Below are 13,384 nucleotides of genomic sequence, written 5' to 3'. Positions count from 1 at the left end.
TTCAGTGTGGTCTTTATTACAGACATCTTTATGTACAATCTTATATGTGTCATCTTTCATGATGAAACTCCCAAATATAGAGAGCAGCTACAACAGTTTTTCACACCACATGACAGCTTCCCTAAGGAAACTGTATCTAAGATTCTTCCCAGGGACCTCACTCTCACCATGTGCAGGAAGAAATAAAGTCTGTTTTGCTTTCTCTTTTGTAATTTGTTTAGTCACTTACTGATTTCTCCTAAGCCAGAAGCTGAAATGATCTTTTCTTCCATTTTCTATATCTCTCTGCAAAAGGGCTCTAGTCAACATACTACAGAGCTTCTTCCTCCTTGCTGTTTATAACGACACTGCTTACAGTACCTGGAACCAGACTAGATGCCTCTCAACAAGGGAGCTGATAGAAAATAATGTGTGTGTGTGTGTGTTTGTAAGAACGATATATATATATGAATTTATCTCTATGTATATCTATCTATATATCTACGTATATGTGTATATATGCATATATAGTGGAATTGTGTGCTGCTAAAAAGAAAAATGAACTCATGGCATCTACAGGGAAGTAGAAATGATTATATTATGCCAAATAAGTCAAATTTAGCAAATTTCTAGTCAAATTCCTTATATGTAAATTGTAAAATTATGCCAGATGGTGGTGGCACATGCCTTTATTCCCAGCACTCGGAAGGCAGAGACAGACAGATCTCTGTGAGTTCAAGACCAGCCTGACTACAGAGTGAGTTCCAGGACAGGCTCCAAAGTTATGGAGAAAACCTGTCTCAAAAAAAAAATTGGAAAATTATATATTTACACCTAGAAAACAATGTGTTTGTATTCATATGTGTGTGGTTAGAGGATACAAATCTAAAGTGGATGGAGTAGATAGTATGAGGGCCAGGGATGATTTTGTAGAAGGCACAAAGAAGAAAATGGAATAGAAACATGGAAAAAGATGACTCATTGAGAAAAAGGACCAAGAGCAGAGGAGTGAATATGAACAATGCATAATAATTCATACAATTATATTAAAAAAGAAACCCATCACTGTGTATGCCAGTCTAAGAAATTAATGAAATAGAAGCAATACCAAAGACACATGCTAGCCTTGATTAGTTCACTGACATTCATGACCCCATTATATTCCTGACTGTTAAGAGAAGTGTTCAGAAAATCCAAGACAATTTATGTATATTTTATTTTTCTGTCTTTTCCTGCCTTGGTTTGTGCTGTATATAAATTTTAGGGCCACAATTATATTTAGTAAATTTATACTCTCCAAATTAAGATCACAGCTTTCAATTTGTTTTTCTTTCACCCACTGCCTCTTTTTGCCCCCGTGCCTTTCCCTTCCTGCCTCCATTCCTTCTGGCCATGCCTTTCTTCTCACTGTTCATGTATCGTAAACTCGTCTGGAGTACGTTTTTTTCCAAAGACTCTATGTCGTTTACTGTTCTCCTATCCCGACTTCCTATGTGACTTCTGGGGCAATTTGTCACTACAAAATGGCAACATGTCATCTGCTTTAGAAGAAAACCAGCGATCATCTTTACCCATAAAAGAAGCAGTATTTCGTATTGTTGGAGAAAGTGCAGTAGTTAGAATGTAGGCAGGAAGTAGAATTTTTGAAACAAAGATTGTTTTTAGGCGCTCATGTCATACATGGAAATTCCTTTTTCTGCTACACAGGTTGTTTGCTAGTGTATTGAAACACTGTCAAACAGCAGTGTTCTGGAGTTAAGGATCAGACATATCTGAGAAAAAGGGTAATCTGTCTAGCGCAGGGCAGAGACACTAATTCCATCTATGTTTAAATAAGGCTATGGGCATTTAAAGTAATGGCAGTTGAAGGAATCATAGCAAAGTGAACTGTTTTTAAATTTTTAAATATATAACTACCCTTCTTGAAATATGCATCCAGGGTAAGGACAGAGGCACTAAAGACGTTACTTATTTTAAATAATTTAAAAAATGTTTAAAAACAATGATGTAACATGACTTTCTTATTTAAATATTTCAATTTTGTCTTAAACTTATTCTATGAGCTAAATTCGAATATGCTCACCTTTTTTACCAATAAAATGGCATTTACACCTGTAGATTACACAATCTCATATACATCAAAAAACATACAGCATATATTTAACCATAAGAGAACTATGATCCCCAATTAAAGATTCCCTGTGTCATTTGCTGTACTTTTGAATATTCTGCTTCTAAGAACCCCTTTCTGGATGCTGCCCTCTATCTTCTCCTGAGAAGGAGATCGAATGGGTCTCCTCACTACCGGTGATAAGAAGGAGAAGATAAACCAGAGAAGTCATTCTTGCCTTTAGGGATTCACCGGGCAAATTGCTGCCTAAAGACTCCTGTCAATAAGTTAACTCCCTTACTGTCGGGAGCAATTCTCTCCTGCCGGGAAGATGGACAAGATGGCCTAATAGATCTTTCTCATCTCAAGATCCAAAGTTGCTGGCGAAGAAGTGAGCTGGAGCGCAGAAATGGTGTCTCAGGTTTGTCTATAAAGTTTAAGCTTTTTCAGTGTTTGTATCTTATTTTATAATTTAGTCAACTGAAAATAAAATTTTGTTTTTTCCTGTTTTTCTCGTATACTGATAATGTTTAAAATAATGACAGTGATTATAATGTAGTTCTGGACTTAATAATAAAAGGTGGAAACTTACTCTGTAGATTTTTTTTTTTGCCTCTTATTATTGGTGTTATTTCAGACCGAAGCTTTCCAACCTTCCGTGTCCACATGTATCAGTCATCGGATAGTTATGGCAGAAGAGTTAAAGGCAAAAACATTGCAAAAAATTGGGTTTTGTGTATCTCCTCCTACTCAATATTTGTGTTACCTTAGACACATAACACTGTCCTCTTTCTGTGTCAGTATAGTTATCTTAGTATTGGGGATACTAATGGAACATACATCTTGGGGTTATAGTGAGGATACGTGAATTCATTTATATTTAGAAGATGCCAACCCATGCCAAGTATTCCGTCAGCTACTGTTGCTGCAATAATGCAAGTAGTTTCTGTAGTAGAGCTTTGATAATGTTTTACTCTTAAAAATACCAAATTTTCTTACTATAGACATTGAAAGAGAACCCTTATACCCACAAATAAATAGTGCTTCTAATTAATCCTCATAAAAGAAGCCTTTCTATATCACTAGTGGAAACCATTAAACACACACACACAAGAAAAAAACACAACTGGAGGGAATGAGGCAATGAAGAAAACGTAGAGAACCCATTGCCAGTGTTTATATCTACATCAGAGCTTCTACATCTATGGCTCAGGGAACACTCTGGAAGAGGGACCAAAAAAAAAAATATGCTAAGAGCCAGAACACCAGGAAATCTGATGTGAAGCAACAGTCTGTCTAGAAATTGCTGCATAAACAGGACCAGAACAATGACAATATCAATAAACATACTAACATAGAAGGCAGGGGGATTTTGCAATATTCCACACTACACATTACAGCCAATCAATGACTACTGGGAGAAGAAAGTTTTTTTTTTTTTAATTTATTTATTTATTTATTATGTATACAATGTTCTGTCTGTGTGTATGCCTGCAGGCCAGAAGAGGGCACCAGACCCCATTACAGATGGTTGTGAGCCACCATGTGTATTGAACTAAGAACATTTGGAAGAGCAGGCTCTTAATCTCTGAGCCATCTCTCCAGCTCCCAAGGAAGATTATTTTCTCCTAAAAATAAGTCCCCTTATTGGATGTCCTAAAGAGTGGGCAGCCTTGAAATCATATAAACAAACAAACAGCAGTGATAGACTCAGCAGGGTTTTTTTATTTGTGTGTGTGTGTGCCTGTGTGTGTGTGTGTGCCTGTGTGTGTGTGTGCCTGTGTGTGTGACAATAAGGCTAAAGGAAAATGAAGCTATTAAAGAGAGTGGGGACTATGGGAGGTGTTTCAGGAATGGTGGCTGGGAGGGGTTACAAGGACGAAAGTAAAAGAGGAAAATGATTGTTTCTATTTCAATTAAAATCATATTAAAAAGAAAAAAAAAAGAAAAAGGGAAAAAGAAAACACTTTAAGAAGCTACAGGTTCCCAAATTTTGTATTCTGCTGTTATCCTTGAAAAGTTAGAAGAATAGTGTTGATTGAAATAGGAAAGTTACCAAGTCACAAAAAATTTGGGGACTTAACACAGTGAAGTTATCTTGCGTGTGTGAAGGAAGTGTTTGCAGTGATTTCTAAAAGTCATAATTGCAGGAGTTTCTAGAATTTTGTTTTGTTCTCTTGATAAATTATTTGCAATGAATGACAACCCCTATTATACTTCAAGTGACTTTCATTAAGTTGACCACCAGCACCGAACACTTGCTCCTTCATGTCATCACTTCACTGGCTCTAACAAGAGTGTGGCTTCTAAGGCTCAGAGCTCACACATCTCCAGGACACAAACTGTTTTATCCTTTCTCAAGAACTGAACAACTAATGATTTAGACTATGAATTGCTTATAAGTAGTAACAGCCGTTTCTTAGTCTTGGTTTTCCTCTCCATATATCAAGATGCTTGATATGGAACAGGTTTTTAATAAATGCTTGTACTTTAAAATTGATTTTCAAAACTGCTTTATCCCGAGTCTCCAATGACTTTGTCCTAATACCTGTTAGTAATGAAGCCAGGTTAAAGTGGTAGCATAGGACTCACTAAAAATATTTTTTAAGCAAATTTTGGTTTGCCTTTGAAGTTCCCCAACCTTCAGAGATTCAATATGAAACCACTTACCAGGCCGGGCAGTGGTGGCGCACACCTTTAATCCCAGCACTTGGGAGGCAGAGGCAGGTGGATCTCTGTGAGTTCGAGACCAGCCTGGTCTACAGAGCTAGTTCCAGGACAGGCTCCAAAACCACAGAGAAACCCTGTCTCGAAAAGCCAAAAAAACAAACAAACAAACAAACAAAACAACAACAACAACAAAAAAAAAACACATACCAGTGTGGAAAACAGTGTCATGCTGTTGCCATAGTATATTGTGTTATAAAATCTGTTTCTAAAATGCCTGAATCAGAGATTTGGGTACAGAAGGAAAAAGTCAAACTCTTACTGAGTTTTATGATGTGTGGCATGTAGTAGAAGCATTGTCTATATTTCCACTGTATAACCTGTACTATTAAAAACAAAGAATTTTACCAGAGATATATTGCTTACTCCTTTAAAGGCTAAGATTATTACAGATTCCTTGCACTCTTTGAATGCATCTTTCCCTTTTTTTCTAAAGATTCAAAGTTTGCTTTATCAGAGATAGATATGAACATACAGTTCTACATGATGTCCTTGGGAATAATGTGAATTTCCAAAAAGGAAGTGCTTGGTTGAGAACATTGAGTTTCAAATTCTCTATAAAGAAATTTCTCTCCAGCTGTGGTGTTTCAGAGAAGTGCTTTCGTCCCTATACCTGAGTGTATATAGTTGCAGGGACAGTCACCCGATGTATACCTCTCACATGCCTGCTGGGGACAGCTTGTGAAGATACTGCAAATCCTCCTTTCCAATCTTTTCACCAATTCCTTTAAAATCTGTGTCTTATTGTTGTTTGTGAAAAGGTACACAATTATAATTTTAGCATCAAATGTTTTTCTATTATTCTTCTCATTGATTCAACTCAGTATCCAATTCAGCAGTACAAAGGAATCAAAATATGTTCCCCCAAATTAGGCACTTTTCTTCTCCAAACAGAAGCATTCTCTCTGAATGCACCTTGCTTTGATACAGTTTTCAAATAACTGGAGGAGTAATTCTTAGGGTGACCTGCCTATTGTTAATTCCCTTCAACTTTCCATCTTTCTCCCCCATTCTTGATGCTTCCCTCTTCTTTCCTTCTCAGTGTTAACCACAACAGAAGTGGGACATCTGCTCACAAAAACATTTAGATTGCTAATGATTCCTTTTAACATCTGTCGTACTGCTACTGAGCAGTTGTTGTTTCTTTAAGGAGACTCCAGGGACAAGACCTATGTCACCTTAATAGTGGGTATTTTTTGAAAGTTGTAAGCCCTGTACCTCTGGGAGCCATCCAGAAGTGCCACTGTGTACGTACATAAACTTAATGCTTCAAGTTCTGCAGTTTTTCTTTGTCTATTGTGATTTTTTTTTATTAGAGTACTTTGTGTCTGGTTGTTATAATATTTGCTTTTACTTGTCTTTTCACCCTGTTACTCATTATAATTTCACTTACAAAAGCAAAGATACTAAATTCAAAATAAATTTCATATCTTCCATTGTATTGTCTGTGAACCTTTTATAAAAAATTCAAGTAGATTTTTTATACCAATAACTCAATCTGTTTGATAATTCATAAAAAATTGAATAAAATACTGACTGGAGTCATATTTCTATTTCCTTTTCACTCAATGTATTGTACTTATTCATAAATGCTTTGCATGAGAAAGAGTAAAAATTATTTACTTTTCAATTTTTCTATCCAAATTATCCTGAAAATCTGGTCCTATTTCCATACTGCAAATACAAGAATGTTTGCCCAACATTTGGGCTACAGGAATAAGAATATACTGGTGAGAAAAATATGTTTTTTACATATTAATAAAATTAATAAAAATAACCCTCTGTTAATTGGACATAGTGGTGATCTATCTGGAAGAATTTTTAGAAAGCCATGAGTAATATAACATCAGAAACACACCCAAACACAAGGTGGAGATAGCAGTGCTGCTCTGGTTTATTTTCCACTCAGTTTCAGGTTTTAGCAAAATTTAATATCTTCAGGACTTTGCTCATTTGAGTTTTATTTCTCAGTTGTGCTCTTGTATACACATATGTTATAGGTATATAGCAGGTGGTGACTTCTCTCCTATTGCAAATAGTTTTTCTATTCTCATTGTCTTTAATCTGTAAAAAGCCATATTGCAACCTCTGGTGGATGAATCAATTATGACGCTAGTAGCAGTTTTAAAAAAAGATCAACCAGTGTCTTTACAGGAATAGATATATTTATAAAATTATAAAATATCTTTTACTTTGCATGATAAGTGAGCACTCTAAGATCAATACTATAAATTGAAAATTAGTTTTCTTCTAATACTTTAATTCATAAGTTGTAGCTTTTAAATAAATACCGTCATAAAACTTCAAGTTAAATTCAATAATAACAACATTAAAGAAAATAGGACCCAAGTTCCTTCATTTTTTTTTTTTTTTTTTTTTAGATAAGCATAGGTTGGGCATAAGTTCTCTGACATTTTAGATGTTCTGCTAAAGAGTTTTTTTTTTCCAAAAACTTAAATCACTCATTGTCTATGAATCCGACAAAGTGACAGCTGCTCTGACTACATGTTTCCTCTGGGACGAGGCAGGTGATTTCACGTCAAGGCACAGAACTTAAGAACAGAATGGTATCGGCTCCTCTTTCCTTCCTACTTATTTTGGGAGGAATATCATATTGCTACTTTAATAAGCATTGGATTTAAGCAGTTGTAGTCAGTGAATATCCACTGGCATAAAAGAAATAATGGCTTTTTCTTTTCTAAAAGAGTTTATTTAATTTTTATCCGATGTATATTTGTTCAGGAAGCATCAAGTCAGTTGTCCTCATCAGCTTAGACTATGAAAACCCAAGGCGAACAATTTCAAAAGACCCTCCATATACGACATGCTTTAGCATTGCCAGGGCATAAATTTCAACTTTTAAAACTTTCTATGTATTTTGGTCATTTGTCGGCATGCATGTCTGTGTAGAGTTGTCATATCCATTGGACCTGTAGCTCCAGACAGTTGTGAACTGACATGTGGATGCTGGGAATTGAACCCTGGTTCTTCTGAAGAGCAGCCATATTTGCAGCCCTAAATGCTACTTTTTCCCTAGCTCCTACGCTCACATAGAGGGCTTTAAGAGAACACAAATGAAAATACGGCGTCCAATATCTGTTATTGAAAGTCTTCTGATTCCAAGAGTGTATGACAAACAATTAGAATATGGATGAAGAAAGTGTGGAATATATACACATTAGAGTACTATGCTGCGGTAAAAAACAATGACTTCTCGAATTTTGCATGCAAATGGATGGAAATAGAAAACACTATCCTGAGCGAGGTAACCCAGACCCAAAAAGATGAACATGGGATGTACTCACTCACAATTGGTTTCTAGCCATTAATAAAGGTCACGGAGTGTATACCTGTTGAACCTAAAGAAGCTAAATAAGAAGGTGAACCCAAGAAAAAACATATAGTTATCCTCTTGGCTAAGGGAAGTAGACAAAATTGCCGGGGAGAAAATTGGGATCTTGGGGGTGGGGTGGGTTGGGGATAAGGGGGGACAGGGAGAGAAAAGTGAGAAAGGGAGGATTGGGGGAACTTGGGGAAACAGGAAGATTGGGATAAAGGAAGGTTGGATAGGGGAGCAGGGAAGCACATATCTTAGTTAAGGGAGCCACCTTAGGGTTGGCAAGAGACTTGAACCTAGAGTGGCTCCCAGGAGCCCAAGGCGATGTCCCCAGTTAGTCCCTTGGGAAGCTGAGGATAGGGAACCTGAAATGACCCTATCCCATAGCAATACTGACGAATATCTTTCATATCACCGTAGAACCTTCATCTGGTGATGGATGGAGATAGAGACAGAGACCCACACTGGAGCACTGGACTGAGCTCCCAAGGTCCCAATGAGGAGCAGATGGAGGGAGAACACGAGCAAGGATGTCAGGACCACGGGGGGTGCACCCACCCACTGAGACAGTGGGGCTGATCTATTGGGAGCTCACCAAGGCCAGCTGGACTGTGACTGAAAAAGCATGGGATAAAACCGGACTCTCTGATCATGGCGAACAATGAGGACTGATGAGAAGCCAAGGTCAATGGCAAGGGGTTCTGATCCTACTTCATGTTCCGGCTTGGTGGGAGCCTAGCCAGTTTGGATGTTCTCCTTCCTAGACATGGACGGAGGGGGGAGGACCTTGGACTTTCCACAGGGCAGGGAACCATGACTGCTCTTTGGATTAGAGAGGAAGGGGGAGAGGAGTGTGGGGAGGGGGAGAAGAGTGGGGGGAGGGGGAGGGAAATGGGAGGCTGGGAGGAGGCGGAAACTTTTTTTTCTTATTCTCAATAAAAAAAAATACTATATTTTTCAGTTACATTAAATTTCCTATCACAATTAAGTTATCATTTAATTATATGAAATATTTCTATTTTTAAAACGTAAACACAGATATGTTTTAAATATATGTTGAGTCGAAATTTAAAAATGTAATAATAGCAAGCCGTATATCATATACTTATAAACCAAGTAGTCTATAAACTAAGACAGCGGACAAAGAATAAAGGTTAGCTTGTTCTGTGTAGCAATATGTTCTCCTTAAATCTTGCATTCACATATATATATGTATATGTGTGTATACATATATATTAATTCAAAGTATATACATTTATACGAAATAAAGTTTTCAGGAGTGTATATTTATATATGTGAATGAATATAAATATTTTATGAATGCAATTATATATATAATTTCTTCATATAGATTTATACTCATATATATTTGTCTCAAATGCATGCACTTATTACTGAACTATCTCTCCCCCATAAAGTTGCTCATAGTTAGGATTAGGTCCAGTAATTTTGATTCATATTCAATGATACATTTTCGATTAGGTATAAGGGATTTTAAACAATCTAAAGGAGTCTAATATTATTTTAGGCTCTACTAGTTGAGAGATCTCCCAGGTCAGACTTTGTTTCATCAGTTTCCTAGGTCCAAGTTATCTCTCTTGACCTCTATTTAATAATTTTAAGGCTTTCTTCATTCCTCATTTTTTTCTTTCTTTACCATGTATGAAATGCACATACATCTTGCAGTTGACAGACTCCATCATGATAGCATAGATAACAATCAGTGAACAAAAATGACAGTGTATTTTACTGCATCTTAGAATCAATAAACATGGTAAGTTGGTACCAAAATACATTGAAATTGGTTGTATTGTTCCTAATTTTTCCTTTTAAGAAACAGCTGATACTTGATGCTATTTTTTTTTTGAGTTACGACACTGCAATCTATTCACTAAAATATTTAATTGATCCTTTTTGTTCCCTTTTAGTTTCCTTTCAGTCAATTTTCCAGGTTACTTATTTAAGAGAAAATAAAACAAAATTATCCTGAAGGACAACACCTGATGGGAAAGGTAATGTCTATTTGCATTTATTATTCTTAGAAAGACGTTATCATTCATTTACCTTACTTTACTTAGGGCACCAATAGCAAAAAAGAAATGATTGCAATAATATCTAACTTGCTGAACCATTGAAATTGTTGAGTTTACTTACATGGGGTGGGTGAAGAGTTATAGGGGCATGGGTGATCCCAAGTGCTCATCACTGTACAATTATACCCCATTGTGGATGACAGCATCATGAAAACTGCAGACTGGAGCTCCCTTTCTGTACACATTCTTCTTTATCTGATATATTTTAGTATCTGCTAAGGTCACTTGAAGCTGAGATAAAACATGAGGGGATAAAGTATGAAATCCCATGCAAAAATTCTGGTACCTTCCCTTAATCCTCCTACTACAGATTGTCAATAGTTTCACCACTGTTATCATAGACCTTCTGTATATTTTGCATTGCTCATATCATTTAATTGTCATGGCTACTAGGCTAAGGTGGTCCAAACGATGAGGGGATGGTCAATAATACTGTACCCAGAGGGAAGAAAATCATACAGCAGTATTGCTCGATCACTACATCACTATACTCACTGAGTCAGAGAACATTAAATATGATACATTCAAATGTGTTTTCATAGTGCACCATATGAAATCATCTACCATATGCTTAGACAACACCTAACTGGGTGAACATCATTTCTGTACAATTTTTTAAACTTTAGAAGTCCTAACCCATTCAGGAAAATTTTTCATATGCATCCATATGACATTTGGTGGAGCTTTAGACAGCGAAGTTTATAATGGAGACTTTTGTGAGTGTCGTCTGGGCGTCTGCACATTCGTCTGGCAAAGCATCAGTTCTGCAGCCTCGGGCACTAGCTTGTCTTTCTTCCCATTGCTGTCAGTGGGGGAAATGAAAAACATTATATACACGATGTGGCCCTGGGTCTGCTTTATGTTCCGAACTCAGCGGCGTAAAAAGATGTGTTTGGGGAAATCTTCCTAGAAACTTAACATCAGTAGCAATGACAAGAATGCCATCCATTAGCCTACTTTTATTCATTTGTAGGAGAAAGCCAGGAATTGGAATTGGCAAGCCAATTTATGCCTTTTTCAACATTTACATCTCTGTATTTGAGGGAGATGGCAGCCCTCTCCATTTAGCACTGCTCAGAGTCCCTTGGGTATACCGCTGTCACGCTGCTGAGTCTCAATGCCTCGCAGTGTCTAGTCTTGCTAGCTCTAGTGTCGGGTGCTCTATCTCAGAGGACATGTACATGGTTGCATATGTTCACAACCTCGACATAAACACATAATATTGCCAAGTTTGAATGCAATAAGCACATACTAAACAAAGCAAAGCTGAATCATCTTTTCATACACAAAGCAAAGAAAATTGAATTACGTACGGTGTGATTCTGCTCTATGCGTATTTTGAATAGGCAACATTTAGAACTCATTTTAATCGTCCAGCTCTTTAGAAAGGTCACAGTCATTATATGTTTTTTCTTGGACTGTTTAATTCTTTGTTCCCATTTACAGGGCTGCCTTCATTAACATTCAGAAATAAAATGATAGAAAAATTCATGGACGTAGGCAGCCTTCAAAAGAGCAATTCTTGCAAAGCCTCAGTAAGATGCATAACCACCATAAAAATTAGGGAGACTTTAGTAGAATTTATTTTAAATTGTTGCTCGAAATCTTAAAACGTAGTTTGAGAGGAACACTGACATTGGCAAGGAATAAAGGAAAAGGGATACAGAAATGGCTACACAACCATTTTCTTCATTTGTATTAATTGTATTTGATCCTGACGTTTTGGTAAAAATTCAGGCAGCTCTCAAGGAATACACATTAACAAAGAGGATAAATAATAATTATTTCCTTCAAATTTAAAGTTCCCCCATTTTACGTCTTTGTTCATGAAACAGGTTTGAAGGAAAGCAAAGGCTAGCTCTTAAGCCAGCCAAACGTTTTACTCCCACCTTGTGGCGGTGAGAATGTATGGCCAGTTTCTCAAATATAAGCCATCAGAATTTTGGTGCAAAATGATTTTTCTCTTAACCACTGACCAAAATGGGATGGTTTGAGTCTGAATTTCATGATCTATTAAATCTGGAGGCCTATAGGCAGGACTCTCTCTCTCTCTCTCTCTCTCTCTCTCTCTCTCTCTCTCTCTCTCTCTTTCCCCTTCTCTTTGAGGCTGGGTTTCTCTATAGCTTTGGAGTCTGTCCTGGAACTGGCTTTGTAGACCAGGCAGGCCTCAAACTCGCAGAGATTTTCCTGTCTCTGCCACTGAGTGCTGGGATTCAAAGTGTGCACACCAACAAGCAAAGCAGCCAAGACTAACGCAAATGCCACTACAGAACAAATCGGGTTCCTTTGTTTCTTTGGACTTAGACATAAGAAGTAAAGAAAATTTATGAGTATCTACACAACAACAAGAATTCATAACAAAATCCAGAGAAAAAAATATTAAATATTTCCCCATGGCTGGAGAGATGGCTCAGGGGTCAAAGCACATACTGCTCATTCCGAAGACCTGAATTAGGTTCCCAGCACACATGTAAGTTGTCTTGCCAGCTTTGATATATCCAATGCCCTCTTGTGTTATCTCTAGGAACATGCACTCAAGTGCACAAGCCCACACACAGACACACAGATGCACACAAAGAAAAATAACCGTCTTGAAAATTATTTAGCAAGTCCTGTTTATGAATACAGCATATCTTCTTACGGGTCTTGATTTAAAATTAAGTGCAGAGGGAAAACCGTGACTCGAGTGATGCTGCCAGGCAATACTCTCTGCACAAGTCTCAGGAACATTGAACTCAACTACTCTTTAGGCTTTCCTTTTCCCTTTGGTGCATAGAGAAATGTAGAAAAGGTACATACACTCAGAACGCTAGAGAAATTACTAAAGACCTTTGCAATGCAAGTAATCTGTTTTTTCTTATCAGGTTATAATGCCATCCGTGGTGAGGCAGATCCACCGTACAATCCCACTATTAAAAGAGAAAGAGAAGGAAGAAAGCCTTCATAGAAATTTTTGGCATGCATGGTCAATGCTAAGAAATTTAACTGCAGTTCACCCTCCAGTGACGGGAACTCACCTTGATTATATCTTACCATCTGTGATTCTAAGAATCTTATGCCCTCACCCCTATGTGTGCTTTTATTTTTTTTTCCTTTTGTTCCATTTGTCATATTTCCCAATTCTGCTTCTTACTGGCT

General features: G+C 37.1%; 1 long non-coding RNA gene across 1 annotated transcript in view; it reads left to right on the top strand.

Annotated features, from left to right (window-relative positions):
• The window catches only part of LOC126499623 (uncharacterized), a 263,178-nt gene that overhangs the window by 226,700 nt on the left and 23,094 nt on the right, over window positions 1-13,384 (top strand). The window contains exon 2 of the long non-coding RNA XR_007591124.1: window positions 8,574-8,837. This is a non-coding gene — a long non-coding RNA (uncharacterized lncRNA). The remainder of the gene's footprint in view (window positions 1-8,573; window positions 8,838-13,384) is intronic.

This window comes from Alexandromys fortis, unplaced genomic scaffold (genome assembly GCF_014885135.2).
Source record: "Alexandromys fortis isolate MF-2015 unplaced genomic scaffold, M_Fortis_MF-2015_v1.1 scaffold_35, whole genome shotgun sequence".
NCBI lineage: Eukaryota > Metazoa > Chordata > Mammalia > Rodentia > Cricetidae > Alexandromys > Alexandromys fortis.
Note: the sequence above shows the minus strand (reverse complement) of the source record. Positions and strands in the feature narration are given on the sequence as shown.